At 38.8% G+C, this 12,290-nt stretch overlaps 1 protein-coding gene across 3 annotated transcripts in view; it reads right to left on the bottom strand.

The window, feature by feature from the left end:
- Window positions 1-12,290, bottom strand: part of ADAM23 (ADAM metallopeptidase domain 23) — a 177,371-nt gene that overhangs the window by 35,262 nt on the left and 129,819 nt on the right. The window lies entirely within an intron of this gene.

Raw genomic sequence — 12,290 nt, 5'->3', positions numbered from 1 at the left:
AGAGAAGTCTACAAGTTTTTTTCTTTGTTTTTTTTTCTTCTCCAAAGCACTTATCACCAACTGACAATTCATAAGTTTTACTTACTTGTTTGTTCATTATTGCCCCATCATAATGTGAGCTCCATGCAAGCAGGATTCTATGTTTTGTTCCTTACTGCTGCCCTAGTACCTACAACAACACCAGGCATGTGGCAGGTGTGCAAGTACTGTGAGCTCACAGAGAAAATAAATGAATGACTCAATAACCAGATACAACTATGTTATTCTATGCTGCACATATTGAGCCATTTATCAAGCTCACCACAGAAAGATAACAGAACTAATTTAGCATTCCTAAGAAGCAGTAATTTCCTAACAAACATTCCAAGGCAAATGCTTTGGTTCTACACCTTTCTAAAGAATAACATACTCTCATAAATGTTTCATTCGCCACAGCTTTTCAATCTGGTGAGTATTCAAGGGATCAGCAGTAAAAAGCAGAAATACACAACTACACAAGAGCAGAAATCCCTGTGGTTTCTTTAATCCATCCAGAGCCACTCAAAATGCAATCATTATCTCATTAATCAACTATCATTAATTATTCACTCACTCTTAACCTAATGCAACCAGTGATCGGGATCATGGCGGACAGGAGGCAGGACTAGATTGCAGCTCCGGACAGAGCAGCATGCGTAGGCCTGCACTGTGAATTTTAGCTCCAGATGGACTGCAAGAACAAACCAGCAATCCCAAGAGGACCTACAGACCCTCTGAAGGAAGCAGACTGCTCCTGCAGGACCCAGGAGACACCCAAATACTGTGAGTGCCCCAATTGTGGAAGTGGGAACACACACCCCTGCTGGAGAAGCTGAAGGTCTGTTTGCAGGAAAAGTTTCCGACTTTACCTGGAACTGAGTCAAGCTAGAGAGCCAAGCCAAATACAGGGGTAGAGGAAGCAACAAAAAGGCCCTGAGAGTTCACTGGGTCCCCAAGCAGCCCATTCCTGCCTAGCACCATAGGGATCCAACGGGAAGGTGGCCAGAGGAGCAGGGGGTAAAACTCCACAGGGAGAAGGAATTCTCTAGCGGAACTTTTTAACAATTTGAACTGGGCGAGAAGCCTCCTGGCCATAACTTGGGGGAGGGCACCAATCGGGTGTGCAGACTTCACAGGCCGGGGAAGAACTAAAGCCCTTTTTTCTTGAAGCTGGGACCATCGGGTAAGGACAGGACTAGGCGTGTCTGAGCTCAGACTCTCCTTGGGCGGGTCTTGCTGTGGTTGCTGTGGGGGATGGGGGTGAGACTCCCAGGTCTCTACCTAGGAGGATTATGGCTGCCTCTGCTGAGTCGTGCAGGTTGTCAGGAAAGTGGGGGAAGCCAGGAGTCACAGGCCTCACCCAGCTCCCACACAAACTGAAGAGCTGATTATAGTGGAAGACAAAGGGCATACAATCTTGGGAGTTCTAGGGCCCTGCCCACTGCCGGTCCCTCTCCACACTACTACAGCTGATGCTTTCTGGAAAGCACGACCTTGTGGCAGGAGGCCAACCAGCACAAAAATAGATCATTAGACCACCAAAGCTAAGGACCCTCATGGAGTCCATTACACCCTCTGCCACCTCCATCAGAACAGGCACTGGTATCCACAGCTGAGAGACTCGCAGACAGTTCACATCACAGAACTCTGTGCAGACAACCCCCAGTACCAGCCTGGAGCCGGGTAGACTCACTGGATGGCTAGACACAGAAGGGAGACAACAATCACTGTGGTTCAGCTCACAGGAAGCCATACCCACAGGAAAAGGGGGAGAGTACTACATCAAGGGAACACCCGTGGGACAAAAGAATCTGAACAACAGCCTTCACCCCTAGACCTTCCCTCTGACAGAGCCTACCCAAATGAGAAGGAACCAAAAAAACCAACTCTGGTAATATGACAAAACAAGGCTCTTCAACACCCCCCAAAAAAAACACACTAGTTCACCAGCAAGGGATCCAAACCAAGAAGAAATTCCTGATTTACCTGAAAAAGAATTTCAGGAGGTTAGTTATTAAGCTAATCAGGGAGAGACTAGAGAAAGGCAAAGCCAAAAGCAAGGAAATCCAAAAAATGATGGAAGAAGGGAGAAATATTCATGGAAATAGTAACTTAAAGAAAAAACAATCAAAAATTCAGGAAACTTTGGACACATTTTTAGAAATGTGAAATGCTCTGGAAAGTCTCAGCAATAGAAATGAACAAGTAGAAGAAAGAAATTAAGAGTTCAAAGACAAAGTCTTCGAATTAACCCCATCCAACAAAGAAAAAGAAAAAAGAATAAGAAAATATGAACAAAACCTCCAAGAAGGTTTGATATGTTAAACAATCAAACCAAAGAATAATTGGTGTACCTGAGGAAGAAGAGAATTCTTTTTTTTTTTTTTTTTGAGACAGAGTCTCGCTCTTTCGCCCAGGCCAGAGTGCAGTGGCACTATCTCGGCTCACTGCAACCTCCGCCTCCCAGGTTCACGCCGTTCTCCTGCCTCAGCCTCCTGAGTAGCTGGGACTATAGGCGCTCGTTACCACGCCCGGCTAATTTTTTGTATTTTTAGTAGAGACGGGGTTTCACCGCGTCAGCCAGGATGGTCTCGATCTCCTGACCTCGTGATCCGCCCGCCTTGGCCTCCCAAAGTGCTGGGATTACAAGCATGAGCCACTGTGCCTGGCCGGAGGAAGAGAATTCTAAAAGCTTGGAAAACATATTCGAGGGAATAATCGAGGCAAACTTCCCTGGCCTTGTGAGAGACCTAGACATGCAAATACAGGAAGCACAAAGAACACCTGAGAAATTCATTGCAAAAAGATCACCTAGGCACATTGTCATCAGGTTATCCAGAGTTAAGACAAAGGAAAGAATCTTAAGAGCTGTGAGACAGAAGCACCAGGTAAACTATAAAGGAAAACCTATCATATTAACAGCAGATTTCTCAGCAGAAACTCTACAAGCTAAAAGGGATTGGGGACCTATCTTCAGCCTCCTCAAACAAAACAGTTATTAGCCAAGAATTTTGTATTCAGCAAAAGTAAGCATCATATATGAAAGAAAGATACAATCGTTTTCAGACAAACAAATGCTGAGAGAATTTTCCACTACCAAACCACCACTATGAGAACTGCTAAAAGGAGCTCTAAATCTTGAAACAAATCCTGGAAACACATCAAAACAGAACCTCTTTAAAGCATAAATCACACAGGATCTATAAAACAAAAATACAAGTTAGAAAGCAAAAACAAAAAAACAAAACCAAAGCACACAGGCAACAAAGAGCATGATGAAAGCAATGGTACCTCACATTTCAACACTAACATTGAATGTAATGGCCTAAATGTTCCACTTAAAAGATACAGAAGCACAGAATGGATAAGAACTCACCAACCATCTGCTGCCTTCAGGAGACTCACCTGACACATAAACACTCACATAAACTTAAAGTAAAGGGGTTGAAAAGGCATTCCAAGCAAATGCACACCAAAAGCAAGCAGGAGTAGCTATTCTTATATCAGACAAAACAAACTTTAAAGCAACAGTGGCTAAGAGACAAAGAGGGACAGTATATAATGGTAAAAGGCCTTGTCCAACAGGAAAATATCACAATCCTAAACATATATGCACCTAACACTGGAGCTCCCACATTTACCAAACAATTACTAATGACCTAAGAAATGTTGGCCAGGCGTGGTGGCTCACACCTGTAATCCCAGCACTTTGGGAGGCCAAGGCGGGCGGATCACCTGGGGTCAGGAATTCGAGACCAGCCTGACCAACATAGTGAAACTCTGTCTCTACTAAAAATACAAAAATTAGCCAGGCATGGTGGCACCTGCCTGTAATCCCAGCTACTTGGGAGGCTGAGGCAGGAGAATCACTTGAACCTGGGAGGCAGAGGTTGCAGTGAGCCGAGATCGCACCACTGCACTCCAGCCTGGGCAACAAGAGCGAAACTCCATCTCAAAAAAAAAGAAAGGAAGGAAGGAAGAGAAAGGACATAGACAGCAACACAATAATAGTGGGGGACTTCAATACTCCACTGACAGCACTAGACAGGTCATCAAGACAGAAAGTCAACAAAGAAACAATGGATTTACACCATACCTTGGAACAAATGGACTTAACAGATATATACAGAACATTTCATCCAACAACTGCAGAATACACATTCTATTCAACAGTGCATGGAACTTTCTCCAAGATAGACCATATGATAGGCCATAAAACAAGCCTCAATAAATTTAAGAAAACTGAAATTACATCAAGCACTCTCTCAGATCACAGTGGAATAAAACTGGAAATTGACTCCAAAAGGAACCTTCAAAACCATGCAAATACGTGGAAATTAAATAACCTGCTGAATGAGCATTGGGTCAAAAACAAAACCAAGATGGAAATTAAAACATTCTTTGAACTGAATGACAATGATGCCACAACCTATCAAAACCTCTGGGATACAGCAAAGGTGGTTCTAACAGGAAAGTTCATAGCCCTAAATGCCTACATCAAAAGGTCTGAAAGAGCACAGACAGACAATCTGAGGTCATACCTCAAGGAACTAGACAAACAAGAACAAACCAAACCTAAACCCAGCAGAAGAAAGAAAACAGCCGAGATCAGTGCAGAACTAAATGAAATTGAAATAACAACACCACCAACAAAATACATAAGATAAATGAAACAAAAAGCTGGTTCTTTGAAAAGATAAATAAAATTGATAGGCCATTAGCAAGATTAACCAAGAAAAGAAGAGAGAAAATCCAAAAAAACCTCACTAAGAAATGAAACAGGAGATATTACAACTGACACCACTGAAATCAAAAGATCATTCAAGCTACTATGAACACCTTTACACACATACACTAGAAAATCTAGAAGGGATGGATAAATTCCTGGAAAAATAAAACCCTCCTAGCTTAAATCAGAAAGAATTAGATACCCTGAATAGACCAATAACAAGCAGTGAGATTGAAATGATAATTTAAAAATTACCAGCCAAAAAAGGTCTAGGACCAGATGGATTTACAGCAGAATTCTACCAGACATTCAAAGAATTGGTACCAATCCTTTTGACACTATTCCACAAGATAGAGAAAGAAGGAATCCTCCCTAATTCATTCTATGAAGCCAGCATCAACCTAATACCAAAACCAGGAAAGGACATTACCAAAAAAGAAAACTACACACCGATATCCTTGATGAACACAGATGCTAAAATCCTTAGCAAAATACTAGCTAACTGAATCCAACAACATATCAAAAAGATAATCCACCATGATCAAGTGGGTTTCGTACCAGGGATGCAGGAATGGTTTAACATACACAAGCTAATAAATGCAATACACCACATAAACAGAATTAAAAACAAAAATCACATGATCATCTCAATAGGTGCAGAAAAAGCATTTGACAAAATCCAGCATCCCTTTATGATTAAAACTCTCAGCAAAATCGGCATACAAGGGACATACCTCAATGTAATAAAAGCCATCTATGACAAACCCACAGCCAGCATAATACTGAATGGGGAAAAGTTGAAAGCATTCCCTCTGAGAACTGGAACAAGACAAGGATGCCCACTCTCACCACTCTTCTTCAACATAGTACTGAAAGTCCTAGCCAGAGCAATCAGACAAGAGAAAGAAAGAAAGGGCATCCAAGTCGGTAAAGAGGAAGTCAGACTGTCACTGTTTGCTGATGATATGATTGTTTACCTTGAAAACCCTAAGGACTCCTCTAGAAAGCTCCTAGAACTGATAAAAGAATTCAGCAAAGTTTCCAGATACAAGATTAATGTAAACAAATCAGTAGCTCTTCTATACACCAACAGCGATCAGAGAATCAAATCAAGAACTCAACCCCTTTTACAAGAGCTGCAAAAAAAAAAAAAAATACTTAGGAATATACCTAACAAAGGGTCAAAAAACCTCTATACTAAAACACTGCTGAAAGAAATCATGGATGACACAAACAAATGGAAATACATCCCATGCTCACAGATGGGTAGAATCAATATTTGAAGACAAGCATACTGCCAAAAGCAATCTACAAATTCAACACAATCCCCATCAGAATACCACCATCATTCTTCACAGAATTAGCAAAAACAATTCTAAAACTAATATGGAACCAAAAAAGAGCCCACATAGCCAAAGCAAGACTAAGCAAAAGAACAAATCTGGAGGCGTTGCATTACCTGATTTCAAACTATACTGTAAGGCCATAGTCACCAAAACAGCATGGCACTGGTATAAAAATAGGCATATAGACCAATGGCATATAGAACCCAGAAATAAACCCAAATACTTACAGCCAACTGATCTTTGATAAAGCAAACAAAACATAAAGTGGGGAAAAGGACACCCTTTTCAATAAATGGTGCTGGGATAAATGGCTAGCCACATGTAGGAGAATGAAACTGGATCTTCATCTCTCACCTTAAAGAAAAATCAACTCAAGATGGATTAAGGACTTAAACCTAAGACCTGAAACTATAAAAATTCTAGAAGAAAACATTGAAAAATCCTTCTAGACATTGGCTTATAGGCAAAGATTTAATGACCAAGAACCCAAAAGGAAATGCAATAAAAACAAAGATAAATAGTTGGGACCTAATTAAACTAAAGAACTTTTGCATGGCAAAAGGAAAAGTCAGCAGAGTAAAGAGACAACCCAAAGAATGGGAGAAAATCTTCATAATCTATGCATCTAACAAAGAAATAATATCCAGAATCTACAATGAACTCAAACAAATCAGTAAGAAAAAAAAAATCCCATCAAAAAGTGGGCTAAGGATAGACAATTCTCAAAAGAAGATATACAAATGGCCAACAAACATATGAAAAGATGCTCAACATCACTAATGATCAGGGAGATGCAAATCAAAATCACAATGCAATACCACCTTACTCCTGCAAGAATGGCCATAATAAAAAAATAAAAAAAACAGTAGACACTGGTGTGGATGCAGTGAACAGGGAACACTTCTACACTGCTGGTGGGAATGTAAACTAGTACCACCACTATGGAAAACAGTGTGGAGATTCCTTAAACAGCTAAAAATAGATCTATTTGATCCAGGAATCCCACTACTGGGTATCTACCCCAAGGAAAAGACGTCATTATTCAAAAAAGATACTTGCGCACAGATGTTTATAGTAGCACAATTCACAACTGCAAAATCATGGAACCACCCCAAATGACCATCAACCAACCCAAATGCCCATCAATCAATGAGTGGATAAAGAAACTGTAGTGTGTGTGTATGTATATACATACATATATATATATGATGGAATGCTACATAGTCATAAAAAGGAATGGATTTACAGCATTTGCAGTGACCTGGATGAGAGTGGAGACTATTATTCTAAGTGATGTCACTCAGGAGTGGAAAACCAAGCATCATATGTTCTCACTGATATGTGGTAGCTAAGTAGTGACGCAAAGACATGATAATGATACAATGGACTTTGGGGACTTGGGGGGAATTGGGGAGGGGGGTGAGGGATAAAAGACTACAAATATGGTGCAGTGTATACTGCTCGGGTGATGGATGCACCAAAATCTCACAAATCACCACTAAAGAACCTACTCATGTAACCAAATACCACCTGTACCCCAAAAACTTATGGAAAAATAAATAAATAGATTGTAATGTTAAAAAATAAATAAAACTAACACAACCACAGTCAACAGCAATGCAAAAGCAATATTGCTATTAGAAAAAGCACATCAGGATCTAAAATTAATTTATCAGATTTTACTTTTGTGATGTTTCAGTTAGAAAAAAACCTTGTGCAGCCAAAAAACACATGAAAAAATGCTCATCATCACTGGCCATCAGAGAAATGCAAATCAAAACCACAATGAGATATCATCTCACACCAGTTAGAATGGCAATCATTAAAAAGTCAGGAAACAACAGATGCTGGAGAGGATGTGGAGAAATAGAAACACTTTTACACTGTTGGTGGGACTGTAAACTAGTTCAACCATTGTGGAAGTCAGTGTGGCGATTCCTCAGGGATCTAGAACTAGAAATACCATTTGACCAAGCCATCCCATTACTGGGTATATACCCAAAGGACTATAAATCATGCTGCTATAAAGACACATGCACACGTATGTTTATCGCGGCACTATTCACAATAGCAAAGACTTGGAACCAACCCAAATGTCCAACAATGATAGACTGGATTAAGAAAATGTGGCACATATACACCATGGAATACTATGCAGCCATAAAAAATGATGAGTTCATGTCCTTTGTAGGGACATGGATGAAATTGGAAATCATCATTCTCAGTAAACTATCGCAAGAACGAAAAACCAAACACTGCATATTCTCACTCATAGGTGGGAACTGAACAATGAGATCACATGGACACAGGAAGGGGAACATCAGACTCTGGGGACTGTTGTGGGGTGGGGGGAGGGGGGAGGGATAGCATTGGGAGATATACCTAATGCTAGATGACGAGTTAGTGGGTGCAGCGCACCAGCATGGCACATGTATACATATGTAACTAACCTGCACAATGTGCACATGTACCCTAAAACTTAAAGTATAATAATAAAAGAAAAAAAATGCCCTTATTCTAAATTGGCATAGCCACATGTGAGATTTCTAATCTATTTGGTTTTAGTTTAGGCTAATAAAAGACAGTTGCTTATCACGGGAATGTTTAACGAGGGAAATTAGGGAATGTACTATGTTCTCTGGGGACATTTAAAACAGGAAAACCATAAATCTGTGCACTTTATTCTGCTTATGAGCGGAGCATTGGATTCAGTCTCTAAATGTCATTCCAGAACCTTCCTTGTACATTATGCTATACAGGATGGTTCACTTGAGGCAGGCAGGCTTCAATAGTGCAATAGCATTTAGAAGTGTTTATTTTAAATTATGTTATACTACCCACTTAGATGACATATTTCATAGCACTAACAAAAAACATTTCTCCTATTTCTCCTATCTTTCAAATATCTGTATTACATCCACCAGTATTGTTTGTCAAGGATTTCTCTTAATTACGTAAGTATTGTTTATTCTATTATAAACTGTAAGTTTAATAAGTAGCTCTGAGGCATCAGTAAATGCTAATATAAAAATTAAGAAAAACACATTATGAGGTAAAAGAGATAAAGTCATAATGTTGCCTGTAAATACTGATTCTCAGAGTTGTAGAGATTCCATTTTCTTAATTATTAGTAGTATTAATTAAATTCAAAGCTCATTATTTCTTAAGGAGAAAAAGAAGAATTTTGGGGGGTTTTAACTCCCTCTACTTCTATTTTAGGTTCATCCTGATCACGCTAGAAAAATATTAGCAAAAATATTCTATTCTAATATGCTACTGAGAAATTAATTTAACAGTATAATTTTCAGCTTAGATACATGCTATAAAAAGAAAAAATGTTTTACTTAGACAATAGAATATTAGGTTAAACAAAGAGTTCTCATCATAAAAATCTTATTTCTAGTAAATTCTATGGCACTTAAAGAGTTAAAGATTGAAATGAAAAAACTATACCTCTAAAAGGGCTGAATACACAGAACTAAGACCATATATGGTAAACATAAAAATAGTAGTATTCTACAAAGCTAAAAATGTAACTCTGAAACAGTGTATCAGTATTGTCAATACACGTCATTAAACACAGAACCTACAATTCTCATACTTTGTCATTATATTACAGAAAATTGCAAAAAAACCTATTTATATATTGAAATGTAAGAAACAGATATGCATAAAAATCATGAAAACACGGCCTGAACATATTTCACTGTACCATTTCTTTAAGAGGGTCCATCTGAATTGAATTTCAAATAATATATATCAACACCTTTACAAAAATGTTACTTAGGAACCCTTCTTTCTCTCTCCTCATTTTTTCTTCTGGTTAAGGAACTCAGTGTAACCCCAGCTCCCCTACTCCTTACTCACTTCCATCATTGGGAGGTGGAGTGACTGACCAATGATAAGCTTGGGAAGAAGAACTAGGCATTCCGCCACAGTTCTGCCATTCTTTTAGAAGCAAGCCTACCCACATAAACCATGCATTTTCCATTGCTCCCCCGTGCCATACATTGTCCTTCTGGACCCAATTTTGTCAGTAACCTGTTGCTATAGCCTGAACTGGGATCTTAAAGATAACTTTTAGCCCTCACATTAAGCTACAGCCTTCAACTTGGCCATTTTCAATAATAAAAGTGATATTTTGACTGCCCAGTGTACTCTATTGGGAGCCTCTTGGAAAGCACAATGCCTAGCAACAGGTAACCCCACTTTTAGGAGCTTGTCCTGAGGAGCTAACCCTGAACAAGAAACACTCTTTTAAAAATGCACAAAGATGTTCACTTCTATACTACCAATAATAAACTGCCAAAATCTAAATACCCATATTGGGTATAAATCAACTGATAAATCCACATGACAGACTCTCATACAATTGTGAAAAGAATTAACTATAAAAACTGTGTAACAGTATGGGGAAATGCTTTTAAAATAATGTCAGAATTAAAATGAAGGTAGAATGAAATCTAAAATTCTTTCCATGGCCTACATGTCCCTACCTGCCCTGATTCTTGACTTCCTTTTTGTTTCTACTATTCTCCAGCTATCCTTGCTTTCATTCCATTTCATGGAGAAGTTAAGCTTCTGTACTCACTATTTACTGACAAGCTCCTTCTTATTTGTGTCTCTGCTTCCATGCCATGTCCTCCAGGAAGAAATATTTGATCACCCTATCTATCACATCCTACCCTATACTCTTTCCACTTTGCCTTATTTTATGCTTTGTACTTACCACCGTCTGATTTTTTATTTACTTGCCTTTCTATACCCAGCAGAATGTAGGTTCCACAAGAGCAAGGCCATGTCCCAGCATTTACAGCAGTGCTTAACACAGTAGGCCCTCAACAAATACTCATTTGAATGACAAATAAAGACATAGTATGTATAAATTAAACACATAAAATAATAGGTAAATTAAAAACATAAACATTAGGTAAAGAAGGAATTTTAGAGGGCAATATTAATTATGTGGCAATAATCTTAATGGGAAGAAGATCATGCCAAACCACATAGGCCATGAAGCCAGGGCTACATCTGTGGGACAGACACGGCAATGGAGAATTAAGAAAGGTGGACTTCTGCTCCCAATCCCACTTTAACCAGAGTAGTGCTGCTTATTCCTTATTTTCTACATTGGGCATCCATCCAAATTTTGTCTAATAAATAGTTTTGTGGCTTTAAAATGTTTGAAAACAGCACATTAGTGCTTCATCAATGTGAGTGTACTGTTTAAGATATAAGGACCAGAAAAGAAAACTCAATTAGTTGGGTATAAATCATATAAAGATAACTAATTATGAAGGAGAAATTAGGAAGAAAAAAAGATTTAGGCCCCTCCTGCCAAAAAAAAAAAAAAGAAACCCACACCAAACTTTCCTAAAATAAAGGTATGGTAAAGAGCTAGAAATAACCAGAAAACCAAGCAAAATAAAACATAAAACAAAGCATATTCACATGTGCAATCTATACTGAAAGCTTTAAAATATGTACAGGTTGAGCCAGGTTGAGGGAGCTTCCCTAATCCAAAAATCTAAGATCAGAAATGCTCCAAAATCTGAAACTTTTTGAGCGTTGACATGATGATGAAGATGACGTTGTTAACACTGCAGAAGTGCCTATGGACATATGGTGAAAGTGTGTGACGGGCTTTGTGAAGAACGAGAGCCAGTGTGCATTCATAACAAGAAATCATGCCAGTTTATATTTGGTTGGTGCAAAAGTAATTATTGATTTTGCCATCAAAAGCAATGGCAAAAACCGCAATTACTTTTGCACCAACCTAATAAAATCAAAGAGAGACTTCTAAGCAAAAACTCTGTTAATGAGGCAGATGACTCTGGAGGAAACATTTTAAAAAGCCATCCAGCAGAATGCCCCCTTATCCGTAGAGGACCCACTTCCTGATCCCTCCACTGCTTCTGATGTTTCTTAAAAAAAAAAAAAAAGTAAAATACATCCTACAGTAACCTTTTCAAAGGTTTAAAACACAGCATCATAAGTGGTGACTGAAAGCCTGCCATTTTCATTGTTGCTGTTTTTCAACAGCTGATACAGTTATCTGGGTGATGTTACTGTGCTGCTTGGTGAACACATTATTTTTTCAATGTCTTAATGCATGTCCAATTTTTTTTTTTTACCCTTAAGTAATTAGGTGTGAATAAGTACAAGAAAGTAATTGCCTATTGGTAGCATACAGATTC

The sequence above is a fragment of the Pan paniscus genome, chromosome 13 (assembly GCF_029289425.2).
Source record: "Pan paniscus chromosome 13, NHGRI_mPanPan1-v2.0_pri, whole genome shotgun sequence".
NCBI classification, from domain to species: Eukaryota; Metazoa; Chordata; class Mammalia; order Primates; family Hominidae; genus Pan; species Pan paniscus.
This window is presented reverse-complemented; position numbering and strand designations above follow the sequence as displayed.